Raw genomic sequence first — 24,198 nt, 5'->3', positions numbered from 1 at the left:
TTTATATGGTATGTTTAGCCCATTTATTTTTAGTATGGTTATTGCTATCTTTATGGTTAATTTACAATTAACCCCCAGTTTGTAGCACACCAATTTGCAGCTTCTTTCTCTAGGTGAACAACTAAGATAACTGTTTTTTTACCAAGTTTCCAAGTCACAACGAGGCGCTAAAATGATCTTGCATACTTATTTAACCTCTTTAATGTAGTATCTGTATCCAAATTATCTGAGATCTTCTTTCTAGTCCTCTTGTTCAAGAAATGAACCCTCCCCCTATTTTTCTAGTTCATGGCTGCAACCAGTAATACCACACAATGCCTACAGTTATACTGAAGATGTTATCTGGGTCATTGTGATTAAACAAATGCCTAGCGTAGCTCAATACAATACCTCTGAAGTGGGAATTTATGCATTACTTATTCTGTGTTTTGCAGATATAGCCACTTTGGGAGAAGGACAGGTAAAAGGAGTTGGAGACACAGAAAGGCTTGTTGAGATGGAACAAGTTCTCTCTACACTTAGTGAGATGAGAGAAACAATAGGTGGCCTGGCCCTGTGGGGACAGCAAGTCCATGCAATTGCAAGGGTCCGCTTCTTAAAGTTAAAGCAGGAAACAAGAGTTCTGTTACCACTGTGAGTATCAGTATGAGTTTGGTTCAGTCAATGCATTAAAAAGAAATTCAAGTCTAAAAATAAGAGAAAACAAAAAAAATAATAAAATACTGCATCCACAACAGAGGACTCAGTGGTAGAACATTAGCCTTGCTTCGGATGTCACAGGTTCAATTCCTGGTCAGGGCACACAGGAGAAGCACCCATCCGTTTCTACTCACCTCCCCCTCTCGCATCTTTCTCTCTCCCTCTCTCTCTCTTCCTCTTTCTTCTCCTCCCTTTTTGCAGCCATGGCTTGATTACAGCAAATTGGCCAAGGGCACTGAGGATGACTCCATAACCTATGCCTCAGGTGCTAAGAAATGGCTCTGGTTGCAACATAGTAATAATGGTCCCAGATGAGCAGAGTATCGCCCATTAGTGGACTTGCCAGGTGGATCCCAGTGAGGGTGCATGCTGGAGTCTGCTCCTGCCAGTTCTCATCTCACTAAATATAAATAAATAAAATAAGATTCTGCATCTACAAAACTGGGTAAAGTATTATATGCCATCTACTTCATGGTCATAGCTTTTATCTGTGGTCAACTAGCAGGTGGAATTTATAATGTCTCAGGGCCAATTTTGAAAGAGAAGTTAAAATAACATGAGTTTTCCTGTAAGATTTGTTCTTGAAATTTTCTATGGATGGTAACAGAAGCACTGGGATGTAGACTTTTCCCCAGTACCCATATGCCAATGCTTTATTTTAGTTGTTATCTGACCATTATACTAACTCTTCTCTGGAAGTCCTGACTCTCCCTTTACACCCTACTTGCTCTAACCTGGTTGTCATGATTTCCCTATAACCCTGTATGTGATCGGAGCTCTCTCTCCATACCCACTGCGAGCATATTGGGCACTATCCCTGATCTTAAGATTTATATCACATCTCATTAGCACCCTGTTTTCCACAGTATTTTGGTTATCAGTCTGTGCCTTGTCTATGAATACCTTGATGACGCATCAAAGAAATAGGAGGTTAAGCACTTAATAGAATCTCAATAAGTACTTGCTAATAAATAAATAACAGGAATTCCCTAAGAATCTTTGAAGAGGTTAGATAATTTAAGAAAAACCTTTAAGATTTATATGGCAACACCGTATAACTGTCTCAAGAGATGACAGTCATTTAGTAAGAATTACTATATGATATAATATTGTAATATTAGAAAATAGGAATGAAGGGAGGTTCCAAAATAAGATATAATGAAAATATAATAATAAAATTCCCAACTATTTGAAATAGAGAACATAGGAAAATACAGAGTAAAAATAATTGAAAATTTGTGACTGGAGATAAAGAAATCATGCACTAATCACAAAGAGAAATAGGGATCATGTGAAGAAAATTGAACACAATGAAAATTGAGTATAAATTCTTGATGAATTAACACAACACTGGAACTTGGAATCTGGACCTAGAGAAAATGAACATAGATTACATGAAGTTGTGCAGTGTAGCTAACGGCCAGAGAGGAACCAGAGAAATGAACAAAAGATTAAATCTGCATTTTATCATCTCTATTTCAGAGGTAGAAACAGGGCAAAATAATAAATGAGTCAGAGAGCTATATGTTTAATTTTCATACCTTCTTGATCTCACTAAATTGTAATCTGCACAGATAATTTTTAAAAGTTAAGAAATGACTGCGTGTTCACATTGACAGTTTTCTTCCACGTAGGTTATTGGTCGTAGGAATTGGAGTTTTCCCTCTTCTTTGGGAATACATTACCTCAAAAATTCAGGAGAACAGTTACACTTTGAAACTTTCTCCGAATTTATACTTCCTTACCTCTGGACAAGCACCACGTGATCCTCTCACTCAATTATTAATCATCAATAATACAGGTAATAAAGTGGCGATTACTTCATTTCTAATACAGGCATTGCTCAGAGAATTAATTAGAAAACACAAATATGAATGAAAAAATGAGCTTTTCACCTCTTCAGCATGGGTTTGAAACAATGTATGAAGCTTGGGGATGATGTGTATACAAGCCCAAAATGGAGCAGAGAATAAAAAGATATTTTCCAAGAACAAATAAGTTATCTGATGGCATTTTGAAAAATGAAAGACTTTGTATCCCCCCCCCCACAGAAATACTAACAGCTTGAGATATAATTCAAATGTTTTGTTTATTGATTTAAAATGAACAATCTAGTGGTTGTTAGTACCTTCATAGAATTGTGTCATCTTCACTACAATTTATTTTAGAATACTTAAAAACAAATCCCATACTCAGTAGTAATTATTCCATTCACTCTGCCCCCAACTCTATTTAATCATAAATATATTTCTATTTCTACGTATTTGCCATCTGGACATTTAATGAGTCAGTTATACAATATGTGATCCTTTGTGACTGAATTCTTTCACTTACCATGCTGTTTCCAAATTTCACTATGTTGTAACATGTGTCAATACTTCGTTTTTTATATTGGTAAATAACATTCTATTGAAAGATATACTGCATTTTATTTCTCATCAAAGGGTGCATATTTTGGGTTCTTTTAAATGATTGGAAATTATGAATAATTCTGCTTTAAATGCCCATAGACTAGTTTTTATGTGAATGTGGTTTTATTTTTTTTATTTCTTCTGGACTTAAACCAAGAGTTGAATTGTTGTGTTCTATGGTGACTATGTTTAATCATTTGAGGAACTGCTGAACTATATTTTAAGTAAATGCACCAATTTAAATCTACTGCAGCATTTTGTGGATTCCAATTTCTACATGTCTATGTCAATTTTTACACCTCTTTGTTATTTTCTGTGTTTTTATCAGACCCATCCTAGAGTGTGTCAATTAGTATTTTGTGGTTTAATTTGTATTTTTCTAATGGCTAGTGATGTTGAGCACTTTTTTATGTGCTTTCTAACCAGTTGCATATTTTGGGGGAAGACATGTCTTTTATTTCCGTTTTTAAAATGCCTTAATTGGTTTCTTTTACTGAGTTCTAAGGGTTCTTTATATATTCTAGATACAAGTCTGTTATTAGATGTAACAGATCTTTTTTATTCACAGGTTAAGTATTTACAAACTTTTTTACTACTACAATGTATTTGTAGTCCAAATTCAATACTCAGAGCACTCTTATGTCATTCACAGATGTGCTCAGAGATGGGACATGTTATGTCACCTGATACACACATTTCCAGCTGAAGTAGAACAAGATGTTACTCTGCCTTCTTGTTTCAGCTCTAACATTGAGAGCAAATATCTCATACTGCCAACAAATGTCCATTCTGTCATCTAGTTAGTGCCACATTTTTCACATTTTGCTCATTTCCATGGTTATTTTGCTGTGTAAAATGGCCTCCACCATTATGCTACGCACTTAAATAAAAAAAATATTGAAGGTAAAATGTATTTAAAAATAAAATTTAAATTAAAAATCAGTGATGATAAACTATCTATTGTCACTTTAAAAAATTAATTTTACTAATTGAACAAGAAAACTTTTAATGACTTATAATCTTACCGTTCCTGTATGAAAGAACTTCAGTAGAACTTTCCCCAAATTTGACAACAGTCATAAAAATTTTATCAAAACTTGCAGCTAGGATCTAAGGACAAGATAGAAATTATTATTATTGATATATACTGTGAATTTAAAAGACATTTTTTTAAATGACCAAGAAAACACACACACACAAACAAATTATAAAAGCTAAAATAAAATAGTCCCCAAGTTTAGTGCTGATGTGTTATCTAATATTCTCAAGTAGAGAAGGCTGTTATGTGCCTTCCAGGGAAAATGGACTGCGTAATATCTGTTCAGGCATGCATTATAATGCTGTTGGCTGAGAGATCAATGTTAATGAATCAAAAATAAATACAAAGAAACATACCTAAAACAAAACAGTCTATTGATTGGTTTAAGACACTGTAGTGACCAGAGGCTTACAGAAACCTAACCTTTGTTTCCTTAGGAGCAATGACTCTGTATTCACTAATTCAGCATTTGTTGTGACTTTAAAGTGACATTAGAGAAGTGAACACATAACTGCTGTGAATAATAAGGATCAACTGTAAATGTTTTGCAAATATTTACTTTAATTCTGTAAATTAGCTTTTCACTTTGTTATTGGTGTCCTTTGGAGTATAATGTTTAAACTTTTATGAAATCCAACTAATTGTTTTCCTTGCCTGTGCTTTTGGTGATATATTTAAGTAGGCTTTGCCTAACACAAGATCACAAAGATCTGCTTTAGTATTCTCTTCTAAGGCTTTCATTCTTTTAGTTCTTAACATTTTGGTCTCTGATCCATTTTGAGTTCATCTTTGTGTGTGGCATGAGGAAGGGATACAATTTCAATAGATATTCAGTTAACTCCTGTGAGAGGCAGGCCACCAAACTTTCTCATTCCCTCAGCTTCATGTTGCTAAAACTTGAGACCAGGCATTAGTGTCTTAGAGAGCAGGACTTCTTTTCTTCCCCATAAGATAGAAGTTATACTCAAGGGATAAGAGCCCAAATATAGTGGTTTCCAATCATTTTCAACCCAGGTCCTCCCAAAACATACTGTAGCTCTAGACAGGGCTTGAGGAGGAAGAATCCCTGAGTTTCTGGCTAAACTCATTCAGAGTGAAGGTTCTGAATTGCTAATCAAGGAAGGCTTCTGAAGGATAGGTTGTTGCCACAGTTTTCTAGTGTTCTTACCTAGAGTTAGTAGATTTTTCTTAAGCAAAAGTTTTATCAATTTTTGTATGCCTTCAAGACAATTAAAAGATCTTATTTTTTTTTAAGTTTTAGTAATTTTTACAAGCTGTGCTTGTTATTCTGTGGAGAAGGTCCAGGGATTTCTTATCACACACATTCAACAAGTCCTCCTATATTAACAAACATTTTGAAAATCAGTTAATAATTTATCAGTGAGGAAGTGAGAGTTAGCAAATTTGGTGGGTAATTCATAGAGATTATCTGTGTCATTAAAACTGTATTGGGGCCCTGGCCGGTTGGCTCATTGGTAGAGCATCAGCCTGGCGTGCTGGAGTCCTGGGTTTGATTCCCGGCCAGGGCACACAAGAGAAGCACCCATCTGCTTCTCCACCCCTCCCCCTCTCCTTCCTCTCTGTCTCTCTCTTCCCCTCCAGCAGCTGAGGCTCCATTGGAGCAGAGTTGGCCCGGGCCTTGAGGATGGCTCTGTGGCCTCTGCCTCAGGCACTAGAATGGCTCTGTTTGCAGCAGAGCGATGCCTCAGATGGGCAGAGCATCGCCCCCTGGTGGGCATGCCGGGTGGATCCTGGTCGGATGCATGCAGGAGTGTCTGACTGCCTCCCTGTTTCTAACTTCAGAAAAATACAAAAAATTAAAAATAAAATAAAAATAAAAACTGTATTGGTATGGCTACTCACTGAAATATTCTAGTAAGGAAATCATTCCAAATGCACCATATGGCAGTAATCATAAGCAAAACATTATAAAAGGAAACTTGGTGAGACGCAAATAGATTTTTTAATTCACAGAAGCACACATGTTATCATGTGGAAAAAAATCCTCACTGTCTATATTATAGTAAGTATTGCATTAAGCCATTAATTTTAATTTCACTGCACAACTTGACCTTGATTTTCTCAGTTTTCAGACACCTAATATATTTTACTCCAACTTAGGAGCAAGCATTGATGACTTTATACATTCCGTGGAGCATCAGAACATAGCTCTGGAAGTGGATGTGTCTGGAACTAGAAATGGCATAGATGATCCATCTTATAATGGAGCCATCATAGTGTCTGGTCATGAAAAGGTATGCTGGTTTCTATTTAGTAATTTTCCTAAAGATGTGCAAAGCTAATCAACTATCAATAGGCTCTTGCCATCAGTTTAGAAAACAAAATGAAAAACAAATACTGCTTTTATTTATTATTTAGTTCATTGTAGTTATTATTATGATAATTTTTTATCAATTGCTGTCTACCAACACACACTGTTGCATTAGCAAAATAAGTGCTCTATGGTGCCCACTCTCAAGTTCCTATTTCAGGCTAAAGAACACATATTTCTTCTCAAAGATTTTCTTATATATATTCTGAAACTTCTTTTTTATTTTTAAACAATAATTATACTGGATTCTATCCACAAGCCAGACACTTGAATGCCTGAAAATCAGATATAGCCTATATTCATGTTTGGGTTTACTTATACAATGTTTGTTTTTGTTCTGATTATTTCACACCATTTTGAAACCTGATTTTTTCGTTTGTTTGGTTGGTTTTTTTACAGAGACAGAGAGAGAGAGAGAAGATTAGACAGGGACAGACAGACAGGAACAGAGAGATGAGAAGCATCAATAATTAGTTTTTCATTGTGCATTGCAACACCTTAGTTGTTCATTGATTGCTTTCTTTTATGTGCCTTGACCATGGGCCTATCAGCAGACCAAGTAACCCCTTGCTCGAACCAGTGACCTTGTGTCCAAGCTGGTGAGCTTTTTGCTCAAACCAGATGCACCCACGCTCAAGCTGGCCACCTTGGGGTCTCAAACCTGGGTCCTCAGCATCCCAGTCCGATGCTCCATCCACTGCGCCACCGCCTGGTCAGGCAAAAACCTGATTTTTTAACTAAAATACTAAATTTTGACCTCTTTAAGAAAATTAAGATATCTGAGAATTAATAACCTTGCTTTTTATATTTTAGAATTACAGCTTTTTATTAGCATGCAATACCAAAAGAATGAATTGTTTCCCAGTTCTTATGAATATCGTTAGTAATGGGCTACTTAGAATGATTAAACCATCAGCACATATCCAAACTTACAGAAGTTCAAATATGTATGTAAGTATATACTCTTATGGACTCTCCTCCATCGAGAATCTCCCAGATTACTCATTTAAGTGCCGATATTTTATTCTTATTTGAGTAAACCACTGCATGATAAATTGGCATTTGGATCTATGCTACCTCTGTTGTTTTGGGAAATCAACATAATTTTCAGAGCTTCAATGTTTTAATTAAAGATAGCTATAAACAGCATATATATTCATAGAGAAAGTGAGAAAATAAAGTTAAATTATACAGCACCGTGACCAGCACAAAAATAATGAAAGAAAGGAAGAGCAAGAGAATAAAAATAGAAACCCTATTATTACTTTTATAAATGCTACAAAAGAAAAAACTTTAGGACAAATTCAGGTTAGAATTGCAGACTACTTACATTACAGTTACTCCAGTTCTCTGTCAGGAATATTAATTCATAGAGGACTACTCTAGACCAAACTAGCTTTTTTATAAAGTCAAAAATATCTTCTATCTGAAAAATGACCCAGCTGATTAGAATGTACACATCTCTGAAGTTTGGAAACCAGAATACCTCTCAGAGTTTGTCATTATTCTTTTTTGACTACTTCTTAAATATATTTTTCCTCCTAGAGCATGTATTTTTAACACTATGTAACATCCTGTAGGTAGGATAGAGACTCATACATGAAAAGCACTGAATGACTATCAATACTTTGGTAGATGCATAAAAGCATCCTGTTTAGCTAGGGTGAGTTGTCTGATGATAAAAATCAGCTCAATTGACCTTATATTTATGTACCTATCATATTAACAGCTCCAGGAATTCATTTTATACTCTATTCAAATTTACTTGCTCATTACACAGGTAAAAGTTTCTGTGATTGCAGACCTTGCTCTGTCCCTTCCAATGTCAGTGGGTTTGCCATAGGATACTGATCCTTCCCAGCATGCAGGTGTTCAGGGAAGATTCTGACAACAAATTAATATCACTTTCTGTGGCAGCAAGTGTGTCTCTGATGGTTGAGCTAAAGATCATCAGGATTTGGTTATGACTTTTTCTCAGTAATGTGCTTGATCAAACCACAACTATGTGAGTCATGACACAATGGGGACTATTTTTAAAAGGATTTCAGAATCTTCTGTCCCTACAGATGGTTATAAACAGGAGCAGCAATATGAAATATCAAGGGCAAAGGTTTCCTTGGAGATTTTGCTTCCCTTCTAGCACATCATCTTTACTTTTGAATCCCCAGCCAATACTTACCTGGTCTTGTGGTGTACCTAGAAACACAGCTTGCTATGACTGCCCCCATAAATATCCAGTATGTTTAGTCTAGCTATTATATTACATTTGAAATAATTGTAAAGATCAATTAGAAAACCAAACATCTCAACTATGAATTATCACTATCTCGCATCAGAATCAATTTTAGAATCATAAAGAAAATTAAATATCTTACTCATATTACTTTCTAACTCTGTAATATTACCCATTCATTCACCATTGAATTAATGCCATATCCATAAATGTGGGTGTGGAGCCAATAGTCAAGCTTGAAAACTGATTGGGTAATAAAAGGAGAGATGTAAGGCAAGGTTATACATAATCTGTTTAATATTTTAAAAATATATTCTAGAGAATGAATTTTGAATTTGTTCATTCACCTCATTACATTCTTCATATTTTCTAAAGGATGTGGATATTCCACGTGAATTAAAGATACATCACATTTTCTGGTTGATTTTGGCATCCAGTTTTGCTCCTTATATCGCCATGAGCAGCATTGATGATTACAAGGTAACAATGAGTAACTGAAACTTTCCTTACTTTGTATGGTTACATATTTAAGGTAATATAATTATGGGATTTTTTAAGAGGCTATTTATATGTGTTTAATAGAGCAGCCAATTAAGACATAATTCTAAGTTGTAAAAATAAAAGGAAGTTTTATAAGTGGAAATATAAATATATAAATACAGTGTGTCCATAAAGTCATGGTGCACTTTTGACTGGTCACAGGAAAGCAACAAAAGATGATAGAAATGTGAAATCTGCACTAAATAAGAGGAAATCCCTCCCAGTTTCTGTAGGATGATGTGAGAGCATGTGCGCATGTGCAGATGATGACGTAACACTGTGTATACTGCGGAGTTCAACAGCCATGCCAGTTGAGATGTGGATGGTACAGAGAAAAGTTCAGTGTGTTCTGTGGCTCACTTAATTCGAATTCGTGACCAAAGTTCAACGTAAATATCGGCGCGTTTATAACAAAGCGCTACCACATAGGAATAACATTACTCGGTGGGATAAGCAGTTGAAGGAAACCGGCAGTTTGGTGGAGAAACCCCATTTTGGAAGGCCATCAGTCAGTGACAAATCTGTAGAGGCTATACGGGATAGCTTTAGATGGAGCTCTAAAAAATCTGTGCATGAGCCCACATCAAACTGCACTAAATACGTATAAAAACTGGGAGAGTTTTGCTTTTATTTGGTGCAGATTTCACATTTCTATCATCTTTTGTTGCTTTCCTGTGACCGGTCAAAAGTGCACCATGACTTTACGAACACATTGTAAATAAATTATACATAAAAATTCTAAAATTGATATATGAATATATAAAGCACTTAAAATAACTTTGAAAAAGGAAAACAAAGTTGGAAGACATGCATCTGACTTCAAGGCTTATTGCAATTATAGTAACTAAAAAAGTGTTTTAATTAAGTAAAATCATATAAATATATACAATGGCATAAACATTTCAGATATAAAACCATATATGTTTCATCAATTGATTTTCAACAAAACTGCCAGGGAATTCAAACGAGGTAAGGTTAGTCTGATCAGCAAATTGTAGGGAAACAACCTAATACTGTTATAAAAACGTTGTTTTTGATGCTGGTTTGTTTGCTCAGTTGTGGAGTGTTGACACAGCATGTGAATATCCTGGATTTAATTCCCAGTCAGGGAACACAAGAGAAGCAACCATCTGCTCTTTCCTTCCCCCTCCCTCTTCTCTCTCTCTTCCTTTCCCACAGCCATGGCTTGATTGGTTCCATTATGTTGGTCCCAAGTGCTGAGGCTGGCTCCGGGGAGCCTCCATCTTAGGTGCTAAAAATAGATTTTTTAAATTTGCTTTTGTTTTTATTTAATTAATTGTGTTTACATAGATTCTATGGTTGCCCCAAATGCATCTCCCCACCCTTTATTACCCTCAACATCTCCTTTACACCCCTCCCGACAGCGCCCTCCCCCCTTTCCTTCAGGTTTATCCCATCCTATCATCCCCTTTCCCTCTGTCCTCTTTTCCTCTGTTCCCTTTGAAACCTCCTCTGTCTCAATTCTGTTCCTCAGTTCTCATTGTACCTTGGGTTACTCAAATGAGTGAGGTCATATAATATTTTTCTTTCTCTGCCAGGCTTATTTCACTTAACATACTAGTTTCAAATTCCATCCATGTTGTTCCAAAAGGTAATATTTCCTTCTTTTTCATGGCCACATAGTATTTCATTGTATATATGTACCACTGCTTTTTAATTCACTCGTCCACTGATGGACACTTGTGCTGTTTCCTTATTTTCACTATTGTCAACAATGCTGCCATAAACATGGGGGTGCATTTCTTTTTTATAGTCATTGATATGGTATTCTTGAGATATATTACTAAAAGTGAGATTGCTGGGACAAAAGATCCATTTTTAATTTCTTGAGCAATCTCCATACTGTTTTCAACAGTGGCTGCACCAGTCTGCATTCCCACCAGCAGTGCAGGAGGGTTTCCTTTTCTCCGCATCCTCGCTAGCACTTATCGTGTGTTGTTTTGTTAATGAGCACCATTCTGACTGGTGTGAGGTGGTATCTCATTGTGGTTTTAATTTGCATTTTTTAATGGTTAGTGATGTTGACATATTTTCATCTGTCTATTGGCCATCTGTATGTCCTCTTTGAAGAAGTGTCTATTCATTTCTTTTGCCCATTATTTGATTGGATTGTTTGTTTTCCTGGTATTGATTTTACAAGTTCTTTATAAATTTTGGTTATTAACCCCTTATCAGACGTATTGTCGAATATGTTCTTTCATTGTGTGATTTGCCTTTCTTTTCTTCCTATTTTCTTTAGCTGTGCAAAAGCTTTTTAGTTTGATATAGTCCCGTTTCTTTATCCTGACCTTTATTTCCCCTGTGCATGGAGATAAATCAGATAATATATTGCTGCGAAAGATGTCAATGAACTTACTACCTATGTTTTCTTCTAAGATGCTTATAGTTTCATGACTTACATTTAAGTCTTTTATCCATTTTGAGTTTGTTTTTGTGAATGGTATAAGTTGGTGGTCTAGTATCATTATTTTGCAGGTAGCTGTCCAATATTTCCTACACCATTTATTAAAGAGGCTGTCTTTACTGCATTGTATTCTCTTACCCTCTTTGTCAAATATCAATTGTCCATAAAGGTATGAGTTTATTTCTGGGTTCTCTGTTCTGTTCCACTGATCTATGCCTGTTCTTATGCCAGTACCAAGCTGTTTTGAGTACAATGGCCTTGTAGTATAACTTGATATCAAGAAGTGTGATACCTCCCACGATATTCTTCTTTTTCAAGATTGTTGAGGCTATTTGTGTTCTTTTTTGGTTCCATATAATTTATTGGGATATATGTTTTATATCTTTGAAGTATGACATTGGTATTTTAATCGGTATTGCATCGAATTTATAGGTTTTTTTGGGTAATATAGACATTTTAATGATGTTTATTCTTCCTGACCATGAACACGGTATATGCTTCCACTTAATTGTATCTTCCTTGATTTCTTTTATTAATGTTTTATAATTTTTTGAGTATGAGTCTTTAATCCTTGGTTAAATTACTCCTAAGTACTTAAGTTTTTTGTTGCAATAGTGAATCTCTATTTCTGACAGTTCATTGTTGGTATATAAAAATGCCTCTGATTTCTGTGTATTAATTTTATACCCTGCCACTTTGCTGAATTCATTTATCAGGTTTTTTGACTGAGACTTAGGGTTTTCTATATACAATATCATATCATCTGCAAATAATGATAGTTTTACTTCTTTTCCAAGTTGGATGCCTTTTATTTCTTCTTCTTGTCTGATTGCTGTAGCTAGGAATTCCAGAACTATGTTGAATAAGAGTGGTGAAAAGGGGCACCCCTGTCCTGTTCCTGATTTTAAGGGATTGCTTTTGATTTTTGCACATTGAGTATGATGTTGGCAGTGGATTTGTAATAGATGGCCTTTATCATGTTAAGGTATGTTCCCTGTATTCCCACTTTGCTGAGAGTTTATCATAAATGGGAGCTGGATTTTATCAAATGCTTTTTCTGCATCTATTGAAATTATCATGTGGTTTTTCTTTTTCCTTTTGATTATGTGATGAATCAAATTGATTGATTTATGAATATTGTACCGTCCTTGCCTCCCCAGAATGAATCCCACTTGATCATGATGTTGATTTTTTTCATGTATTGCTGGTTCCAGTTTGCTAATATTTTGTTGAGGATTTTAGCATCTATATTCATCAGGGATATTGACCTATAATTTTCTTTCTTTGTGTTGTCTTTGCCTGGTTTTGGAATCAGAATTATGCTCACCTCATAAAAGGAGCTTGGAAGTTTTCCTTCCTCTTGAATTTTTTGAAATAGCTTGAGAAGGATAGGAGTTGTTTCTTCTTTGAATATTTGGTAGATTTCCCCTGGAACCCATCCGGCCCAGGGCTTTTTTTGATAACTGTTTTGATCTCATTTGTTGTAATCAGTCTGTTTAGGTTTTCTGATTCTTCCAGATTGATTTTTGAAAGATTACATGTCTTAAGGAATTTGTCCATCTCACCTAGGTTGTCTAACTTTTTGCCATACAGTTCTTCATAGTATTTTCTTACAATATTTTGTATTTCTGTTTTGTTGGTTGTTATTTCTCCACTCTCATTTCTAATTTTATTTATGTGAGTCCTCTCTCTTTTTTTCTTGGTGAGTCTGGTTAAGGGTTCATCGATCTTGTTTACCCTTTTAAAGAAAACCAGATCTTGGTTTCATTAATCCTCTGTATTGTTTCTTTAGCCTCTATGTCATTTATTTCTGCTCTGATCTTTATTATTTCCTTCATTATACTACCTCTGAACTTTACTTGTGGTTAATTTTCTAGTTCTTTCAGATGCAAGATTAAGGTTTTTATTTTAGCTTTATCTAGCTTCTTAAAGTATGCCTGTAGTGCTATGAACTTCCCTCTCAGTACTGCTTTTGCTGTGTCCCATAAATTTTGAGTTGTTGTATACTCATTATTATTCATTTCTAGAAATTTTTTTATTCTTCTTTTATCTTATTATTAATCCATTTGTTATTTAGTAACATGCTATTTAGCTTCCATGTGTTTGCATGTTTTTCAGTTTTTCTGTTGTAGTTGATTTCTTGTTTCATGCCATTGTGGTCAGAGAAGATGCTTGATATGGTTTCAATCTTCTTGAATTTGTTGAGACCACTTTTATGCCCTAACATGTGGTCTATCCTAGAGAATGTATTATAAAGAGCACTTGAAAAGAATGTATATTCTGCTGCTTTAGCGTGAAAGGTTATGAAGATATCTATTAAATCAAGTTGATCTAGTGTGTCCTTTAAGTCTGCTGTTCCTTTGTTAACTTTCTTTCTTGAGGATCTATCTAGTGATGTTAATGGGGTACTGAAATCCCCTACTATTATAGAATTGATGTTGATCTCATCCTTTATATCTATCAAAGTCTGCTTTATATATTTAGGTGCTCCTATATTAGGTGCATAGATATTTATAATGGTTATATCTTCCTGTTGAATTGCTCCCTTTATCATTATGTAGTGACCTTCTTTATCTCTTACTATAGCCTTTGCTTTAAAGTCCATTTTGTATGATATAAGTACTGCTACCCTAGCTTTTTTTTTTTCATTTTTATTTGCATGAACCATTTTTTCCATTCTTTTACCTTTGCTCTATGTGTATCTTTTGTTTTGAGGTGTGTCTCTTGTAGACAGCATATGTATGGGTCCTGTTTTCTTCTCCATGCAGCTACCCTATTTCTTTTGGATCATTTAATCCATTTATATTTAAGGTTATTATTGATATGTAGTTGTTTATTGCCATTTTATTTTTTAAAATTATATTCCTCTTTTACTATATTTTTTCCTTTTTGTTGTTTTACAACAGGCCCCTTAACATTTCTTGCAGCATTTGTTTGGATGTAATGAATTCCTTGAGTTTTTTTTTTTTTCTTGTCTGGGAAACTTTTCATTTCTTCTTCAGTTTTAAACAATAGCCTTGCTGGATAAAGAAGTCTTGGTTGTAGCCTCTTGTTCTGCATTACTTTGAATATTCTTGCCATTCCCTTTTGGCCTCAAGTGTTTCTGTTGAGAAGTCAGATGTCATCTTTATGGGGACTCCTTTGTAATTGATAACATTTTTTTTTTCTCCAGCAGCTTTTAATATTTTCTCTTTATTTCTTAGCTTTGGTGTTTTATTTATGATATGTCTTGATGTATATTTTTTTTGGTTTCTCTTTAATGAACTTCTCTGTGCTTCTTGAGCTTCTGTGACTGTTTCCTGCATCAGTTTAGTGGAGTTTTCAGCTGATTTCATTGAACAAGGTCTCTATTCCTTGTTCTTTTTTTCTATTTCAGGAACTCCTATGATGCAGATGTTGTTTCTCTTTAGGTTGTCACAGAGCTCTCTTAGAGTTTTCTCAGATTTCTTCAGCCTGTTTTCTTTTTGATGCTCTGCTTCTGGGTTTTTGTTTATCTTGTCTTTTTTTCTTTTTACAGAGACATAGAAAGATTCAGAGAGAGGGATAAATAGGAACAGACATACAGGAATGAAGAGATATGAGAAGCATCAATCATCAGCTTTTCATTGCAACACTTTAGTTGTTCATTAATTACTTTCTCATATGTGTCTTGACCGTGGGTCTTCAGCAGACCAAGTAACTCCTTGCTCGAGCCAGCAACCTTGGTTCCATGTTGGTGAACTTTGCTTAAACCAGATGAACCTGCGCTCAAGCTGGCGACCTTGGGGTCTCGAACCTGGGTCCTCCGCATCCCAGTCTGATGCTCTAGCCACTGCTCAACCACCTGGTCAGGCTATCTTGTCTTCGAAATTGCTGACTCAGTTCTCTGCTTCATCCAGCCTGCTGTTATTTGCTTCTAGTGTACTCTTCATTCGGATATTGTATTTGTCATTTCCGACTAGTTCCTCTTTACTATTTTAAAATCCTTTTTGATGCTTGTAATCTCTTTATTTATGTGATCATTGTGTCAATCCATTGTTGTTCTAAGATCTTTTAGCTTCTAATAATTCTTATTTTAAATTCTGTATTCAGTAGATTGGTTATTTCCATATCACTAAGTTTATTTTCTGGAGGTTTCTCTTGTTCATTCATTAGGATTGCACTTCTCTGTCTTCACATTATGCCTGTGTATTTTTGGTGTGCTGTTTGTAAAGATGGTTGGTGTTGTCTCTCTCCAACTTTCTGTTGTGTTATTTCTACATCTTCTTGGATTAGCATAAGCTGCTGTTTGTAACCCACTGTTGGATTTGGCTTTTTAGTAGACCTGCTTTAAAGTCTTAATTTGTTTGTTTTCCTATCAGTTTTCTTAAATGTGTGTTAGTTTTGTTTACTGATCTCAGCAGGGGGCTTATTTTTTATATAAATGTTTATTAATTTTAATGGAGTTTCATTAATTAATCAGGGTACATATGTTCAAAGAAAACATATCCAGGTTATCTTCTCATTCAATTATGTTACATACCCATTATACAAAGTCAAATTGTCCTCCGTCACCTTCTATCTAGTTTTTGTTGTTGTTGTTGTTTTTTTCTCTCCCCCACCCCTTCCCCTCCGGTAACCAACACACCCTTGTCCATGGCATTTAGTCTCATTTTGATGTCCCACCTATGTATGGAATCATGCAGTTCTTGGTTTTTTCTGATTTACTTATTTCATACCGTATAATGTTATCAAGATCCCACCATTTTGTTGTAAATGATCCAATGTCATCATTTCTTATGGCTGAGTAGTATTCCATAGTGTATATGTGCCACATCTTCTTTATCCAGTCATCTATTGAAGGGTTTTTTGGTTGTTTCCATGTCTTGGCCACTGTGAACAATGCTGCAATGAACATGGGGCTACATGTGTCTTTATCAATGTTTTTGAGTTTTGGGGGTATATACCTAGTAGAGGGATTGATGGGTCATAAGGTAGTTCTATTTTCATTTTTTGAGGAACCACCATACTTTCTTCTATAATGGCTGTACTACTTTACATTCCCACCAACAGTGAATGAGGGTTTCTTCTTCTCCACAGCCTCTCCAACACTTGCTATTACCTGTCTTGTTGATAATACATAATCTAACAGGTTTGAGGTGGTATCTCATTATAGTTTTGATTAGCATTTCTCTAATAACCAGTGAAGATGAACATTTTTTCATCTATCTGTTTGTCATTTGTATTTCTTCCTGGGAGAAGTGTCTGTTCATGTCCTCTTCCCATTTTTTTATTGGATTGTTTGTTTGTTTGTTGAGTTTTATGAGTTCTTTGTATATTTTGGATATTAGACCCTTATCTGAGCTGTTGTTTGAAAATATCATTTCCCATTTAGTTGGCTGTTTATTTTGTTATCAGTTTCTCTTGCTGAGCAAAAAAATTCTTAGTCTGATGTAGTCCAATTCATTTATGTTTGCCTTCACTTCTCTTGCCTTTGGAGTCAAATTCTTAAAATGCTCTTTAAAACCAAGGTCCATGAGTTTAGTACCTATGTCTTCTTCTATGTACTTTATTGTTTCAGGTCTTATATTGAGGTCTTTGATCCATTTTGAATTAACTTTAGTACAAGGGGAAAACTGTAGTCGAGTTTCATTCTTTTGCATGTGGCTTTCCAGTTTTCCCAGCACCATTGGTTGAAGAGGCTTTCTTTTCTCCATTGTGTGTTGTTGGCTCCTTTATCAAAAATTATTTGACCATATATGTGTGGTTTTATTTCTGGACTTTCTATTCTGTTCCATTGGTCTGAGTGTCTATTTTTCTGCCAATACCATGCTGTTTTGATTGTCATGGCTCTATAATATAGTTTGAAGTCATGTATTGTAATGCCCCCAGCTTCATTCTTTTTCCTTAGGATTGCTTTGGCTATTCGGGGTATTTTATAGTTCCATATAAATCTGATGATTTTTTCTTCCATTTCTTTAAAAAAAGGTCATTGGAATTTTGATGGGAATTGCATTAAATTTGTTTATTGCTTTGGGTAATATGGCCATTTTCATTATATTTATTCTACCTATCCAAGAACAAGGAATATTTTTCTATCTCATTGTATCTTTTTCGATTTCCATTACAATGCTTTGTAGTTTTCATTATATAATTCCTTTACATTCTTTGTTATGTTTATTCCTAGGTATTTTTTTTTTATTTTTTGATGGAATTTTTTTAGTTCATTTTCCAATGTTTCATTGTTGGCATATAGAAAGGCTGTGGACTTTTGTATATTAATTTTGTATTCTGTGATCTTACTGTATTGGTTTATTGTTTCTAGTAATCTTTTTGTGGAGTCTTTGGGGTTTTTGATGTATAGGATCATATCATCTTCAAAAAGTGATACCTTTACTTGTTCTTTTTAAATATGGATGCCTTTTATTTCTTTATCTTCTCTGATTGCTCTGGCTAGAACTTCTAGCACTACGTTAAATAAGAGTGGAGAGAGTGGACAACCCTGTCTTGTTCCTCATTTAAGGGGAAAGGTCCTCAGTTTTATGCTATCTAATATGATGTTAGCTGATGGATTATCATATATGGCCTTTATCATGTTGAGATATTTTCCTTCTATACCCATTTTGTGGTGTGTCTTAAACATAAAGTTGTGTTGTATTTTATCAAATGCCTTATCTGCATCTATTGATAAGATCATGTGGTTTTTGTTCTTTGTTTTGTTGATATGGTGTATTATGTTAACCATTTTACATATGTTGCACCATTCTTCAGATTCTGAAATAATTCCCACTTGATCATGATGTATTATTTTTTAAAATGTTGTTGTATTCGATTTGCTAGTATTTTGTTTAGTATTTTAGTATCTGTATTCATTAGAGATATTGGTCTGTAGTTTTCTTTTTTTGTGCTGTCCTTGCCAGGTTTTGGTATGAGGGTTATGTTGGCGTCATAAAATGTGTTTGGCAGTATTGCTTCTTCTACAAATTTTTGGAAGACTTTGGGTAGAATAGGAACCAAGTCTTCTTTGAATGTTTGATAGAATTCACTAGTATAACTGTGTGGGCCTGGAATTTTATTTTTGGGTAGGTTTTTAATAGTTTTTTCTATTTCCTCCCTGCTAATTTGTCTGTTTAGGCTTTCTGCTTCTTCATGCGTCAGTCAAGATAGGTTGTATTGTTTTAGGAATTTATCCATTTCTTCTAGATTTTTGAATTTGGTGGCATATAGTTTTTCATAGTATTCTATAATAATTCCTTGTATATCTATGATGTCTGTGGTGATTTCTCATTTTGGATTTTGTTTATATGAGTCCTTTCTCTTTTTTTCTTGGTGAGTCTTGCCAAGGGTTTGTCAATTTTGTTGATCTATTCAAAAAACCAGCTCCTTGTTTTATTGATTTTTTCTATAGTTTTTCTGTTCTGTACTTCATTTATTTCTGCTCTGATTTTTATTATTTCCTTTCTTCAGCTGGTTTTGGGTTGTCTTTGTTCTTCTTTTTCTAGTTCCTTAAGGAGTGAAGTTAAGTGGTTTACTTGGGCTCTCTCTTGTTTGTCCATATATGCCTCAAGTGATATGAACTTCCCTCTTAACTGCTTCTGCTGCATCTCAGAGATTCTGATATGTCATACTGTCATTTTCATTTGTCTGTATATATCTTTTGATCTCTGAGCTTATTTCTTCTTTGACTCATTTATTTTTTAAAAGTATGTTGTTTAGTTTCCACATTTTTGTGTGTTTTTTCCCCTCTTTTTTGCAGTTGAATTCTAGTTTCAAGGCTAGATATGATCAGAAAATATGCTTGGTACAATTTCAATTTTTCTGATTTAGCTGATGTTATTTTTGTGGTTCAACATATGGTCAATTATTGAGAATGATTTATGCACACTAGAGAAAAATGTATACTTTGTCGCTTTGGGATGAAATGTCCCGTAGATGTCTATCATGTCCTGGTGCTCTAGTGTTTCTTTTAAGGCCAATATATCTTTACTGATTTTCTGTTTGGATGAACGATCTAGAGCCATCATCTGTGTATTGAGGTCTCCAAGTATGATTGTTTTTTTGTCAGTTTTTGTTTTTAGGTCAATAAGTAGCTGTTTTATATATTTTGGTGCTCCTTGGTTTGGTGCGTATATATTAAGAAGTGTTATGTCTTCTTGATTCAGTGTCCCCTTAATCATTATAAAATGACCATTTTTGTCTCTGAGTACTTTTGCTGTCTTGTAGTCAGCATTATTAGATATGAGTATTGCTACACCTGTTTTTTTTGGATGTTATTTGCTTGGAGTATTGTTTTCCAGTCTTTCACTTTGGATTTGTTTTTATCCTTGTTGCTTAGATGTGTTTCTTGTAGGCAGCATATAGTTGGATTTTCTTTTTTAATCCATTCTGCTACTCTGTGTCTTTTTATTGGTGAGTTTAATCCATTTACATTTAGTGTAATTATTGACACTTGTGGGTTTCCTATTGCCATTTTATAAATTGCTTTCTGTTAGTTTAGTATCTTGTTTGATTCTTCTCTTTTGTTTTTCTATCATTTGTTTGGTTGCATTCCATACTTCTTTCGTCTGTTGCTGTCTTTTTTAAGTCATGTACTTCTGTGGTGGTTTTCTCAAGGGTGGTCATCATTAAGTAATGAAAAGGATACCTACCATGTTCATTGTAGTACACTATCTTATGAGTGCTTCTGCACTCCATTTTCCTTTGTTACTGTTAATTTTTGTCCTCTCCCCCCTTTTTTTGTTTCTGATTTCACAATTTAAATTTGGTTTTATTGTGTTCTTGGTGGAGCTTTTACTTGTGGTTTTGTTTTGTTTTGTTCTTTGTATCTGGTTGGAAAACCCCCTTTAGTATTTCCTGGAGTAGGGGTTTTCTGATGATAAATATACTCATCTTTTCTGTATCTTTGAATGTTTTTATTTCTCCTTCGTATTTGAAGGATAGCTTTGACGGTTATAGTATTCTTGGCTGAAAGTTCCTCTCTTTCAGGACTTTAAATATTGGGGTCCACTCTCTTCTAGCTTATAGAGTTTCTGCTGAGAAATCTGATGATAATCTAATATACCTTCTTTTATATGTTGTATTCTTCTTTTCCCTGGTTGACTTGAGAATTTTTTCTTTGTCATTGGTTTGTGCCAATTTCATTATGATGTGCCTTGGAGTAGATTTGTTGGGGTTAAGAAAACTTGGTGTTCTTTTTGTTTCTTGAGCATGAGACTATAGTTCTTTCCAGAGGCTTGGGAAGTTCTCATCTATTATTTGTTTCAATATGTTCTCCATTCCATTTTCTCTCTCTTCTCCCTCTGATATACCTATCATTCTTATGTTAGTCTTTTTGATGGAGTCAGACAATTTCTGTAGGGCTTACTCATTTTTTTTTTAATTTTTGAGTCTCTCTCTTCTCTCTGTTGTGCCTCAAGTTGTTTGTTTTCTATGTCACTAATCCTACCTTCTGTCTGGCTTGTTCTATTATCTAAGCTTCTTACCTCGTTTTTCAGTTCATGAATTGAGTTTTTCATCTCTGTTTGATTTGTTTTTATACTTTCAATTTCCTTGGTAATAGATTCTTTGTGTTCATTGAGTTGTTTTCTGAGCTCCCTAAATTGTCTTTCTGTGTTTTCTTGTATATCTCTGAGTATTTTTAGGATGTCTGTTTTAAATTCTCTGTCATTTAGCTCCAAAGTTTCCAATATATTAAATTTTTTTCCATAGATTTTTTTTTCTCATCTATCTGTGCTTCATCTCTGTCTTTTTTATCCATTATATTCAATTTCCTTTTCCTTAATGACATCTGAAGGTGGTTTTGTTGATAGCACTAATAAGAATTAATAAAGAATAAAAAGTAAAAAAAAAGAAAAAAATGAAAAAAAGAATTTTTTATTTCCCTTTTTTTTCTTTCTCTCGTCTCCCCTCCTTTAGAAAATATTGTGATGAACTTTGAATCATATTGTGCTAAATGGAAAAAAAATTACCTATCACCAAGGGCCTTAGTTGGGGAGAAGTGATAAAGGGGCAAAAAAGGAAGTGGGGACCCACAAAATTCAAAAAATAAAAAAATTTGAGTCAAGAATAAAATGATTTGCTTGTACGTGGTGGTTGACTAAGAGATATAATGAGAGGGATAAGAGGGAAACAGGAAAAAAGGGGAAAAAATGACTATTGTAGTAATTGGAGCAAAAACTAGATAGAATGGAGAGCCGGGGTTGGGGGGAATGCTAATGAGTTAAAAAGCAAAGTAGCCTGACCTGTGGTGGTGCAGTGGATAAAGCATCAACCTGGAAATGCTGAGGTTGCCGGTTCAAAACCCTGGGCTTGTCTGGTCAAGGCACATATGGGAGTTGATGCTTCCTGCTCCTCCCCTCTTCTCTCTCTTTCTCTCTTTCTCCCCTCTCTATAATGAATAAATAAAATTTAAAAATAAAAAAAATTTAAAAAGCAAAGTAAAAGGCACCCAAAATGCCACAAAGAAAAAATTTTAGTCCTAATTAAATAATTTGTTTGTGATTGAAAATTGAATGAAAGGAAAAGTAAAGGAGAAAAGAAGAATCTAATAGAGAGGGAGAAAAAAGAAAAAGGGAAAAAGAAAAAGAAGAAAAAAGAAAAAAGAACAAAAAGAGAGAGAAAGTTAAGGATTTTGGAGTGTAACCCTTATAGAGAGAAAGGAAGAAGAAAAGAAAAAAATGGGAAATGTAACACTTATGGGTAGTGTAGTTCAAGAAAAGGAAAGAATAAGATAGGCAGAGAAAAAAAGGACCAAGGTAGAAGAAAAAATAATAATAAAGATAAGAATATGAAAGAAACAAAAATAATTGAAAAAGTTATGAAGACTGTGGATTTTTCTTGTTTTTGAGAGGTTATTTTCTTCCTTTTTCTTTCCTCTCCCTTTTCCTGGTCAGTGACTCTGGAAGTAGAGATTTGCAGTTGATAAGTCTTTATAGTGATTTCATATATTAGGCTTCAGTCGCATTGGTAGTCGAGGCTTGTTAGCATTTGCAGGCTCCGACAATGAGAGAGTCTGCTTACCTGGAGCCTCTCTCCTAGTATCTCCTTCCTAAATTATCCACCTGATGAACCAGCTATGAGGTTGCCACTGCCTCTGCCTGGAGAGTAAGAGTCTCAGAGAGCTGGCAAATCCCCACTCTATTTCCACTCATATAGGGCTCTGGGTAAGGCTCAGTCAGTCAGAGCCACCATTGTCATCAGGTGGGGCTGGGAGCCAATTGCTCTCAAGGTGGCTTTCTTTGAGTCTCCAGGCATGTCCAGTATTCCTCAGCACTCTGTGGGACCACTCTCCCCAGGCTTTTTGCACTTTGTAACCTGTTTTGGCAGGGAAGAAGATGACCTAGTCACTGCCTTCAGAACAGGAGGTCTTAAAAGCTGCCAAGTCCCACTTTTTAATGTATAGCCCTGAGTATGAAACCTCTGCCAATCAGAAGTTGCCCCCAACCCTACGTGCATAACAAAAGGCAATAAAAAATATTATGCCTCTTGTCTTAGATTGCTGAACTCAGAAAAATCTTGTCTGTTAGATCCATGTAGGTCAGTTGGGAGGTGAGCAGACTGTGGGTTAAGCTAATTTCAGCGATTGGATTCACAGATCTGCTCCAGAGACAGACTGCAAGCTGCTTGCGTGCCCCTACCCCTAAGGTTTTCTTTCTTTTTTTTTTTCTTCCCAGGGATGTTAGCTTGAATGACTGGGTGAGACACCCCACCCATCTGGAGAAGTTCGGGCATAGGGAAGTTTGCTTTCACGCACTCCCTGCACGCTGCTGTTCAGGGTGCAGGGACCACACCGAGACTCTGGTCACAGACCCCACAAAGGCCTCTGACACTGCCCCTCTGTCTGGGAACACAGGCGCCTACTCCTGGGGCACTAGGAGGAACCGTTTGCACACTATCCACACTTGCTGACCAGGATATGGGGGCTAATGGCGGCTGCTGCTCGCCCATTGTTGCCGGGATCCGGTATGGGCGTTAGCTTGCATGGGCTGAGTTGCCGCAGGAACACTCTTTCCTCTGCTTGGATGTCTGTGCCACAGCCTGGCTCCATCCACACCCTCAGCCCCCACTTTCTCTCAGTTCCAAGTGAAAGCAGCCCTTGCTCAAGTTAGTGAGGAAGGCAGAGTGTTCCTTTCTCTGTCTTATTTCCTTCAGGTTTGATTATATATTTAGTCAATTTTTTGATCAATCATACCTTCGTTTTCAGTGTGTGGGACTTCCAGATGCTCCAAGGATAGATTTTTCTGTCTCTGGTTGAAGAACTTGTTGAAAGTTTAGGGAGATTTATTGGTAGCACTCCTCATGGCGCCATTTCTCTGATGTCACTTGTAGCAGGGGGCTTATGTGAAACTGTATCCAGGAATGCAGTCCGTGTAACCTGAGACTCTGAAGGCCTGATCTGCCAACTACCCTCTGGGGGGCCGGGTGCTTTCTCTGCTTCAGTAGGGGGAGGTGTACCTCAGATCTCCCTGGAGACCTGAATTACTGCCCCTCCTTTCCACTTTCTGTTTTCAGCTGTATCTTGTTGCACTGATTGGAGCTGGAGAGATTTCTGGAGATGGCTCA

At 35.6% G+C, this 24,198-nt stretch overlaps 1 pseudogene; it reads left to right on the top strand.

The window, feature by feature from the left end:
* Positions 1 to 24,198, top strand: part of LOC136406692 (ABC-type organic anion transporter ABCA8-like) — a 328,883-nt pseudogene that overhangs the window by 271,120 nt on the left and 33,565 nt on the right.

The sequence above is a fragment of the Saccopteryx leptura genome, chromosome 5, assembly GCF_036850995.1.
Source record: "Saccopteryx leptura isolate mSacLep1 chromosome 5, mSacLep1_pri_phased_curated, whole genome shotgun sequence".
Lineage (NCBI taxonomy): Eukaryota > Metazoa > Chordata > Mammalia > Chiroptera > Emballonuridae > Saccopteryx > Saccopteryx leptura.
Note: the sequence above shows the minus strand (reverse complement) of the source record. Positions and strands in the feature narration are given on the sequence as shown.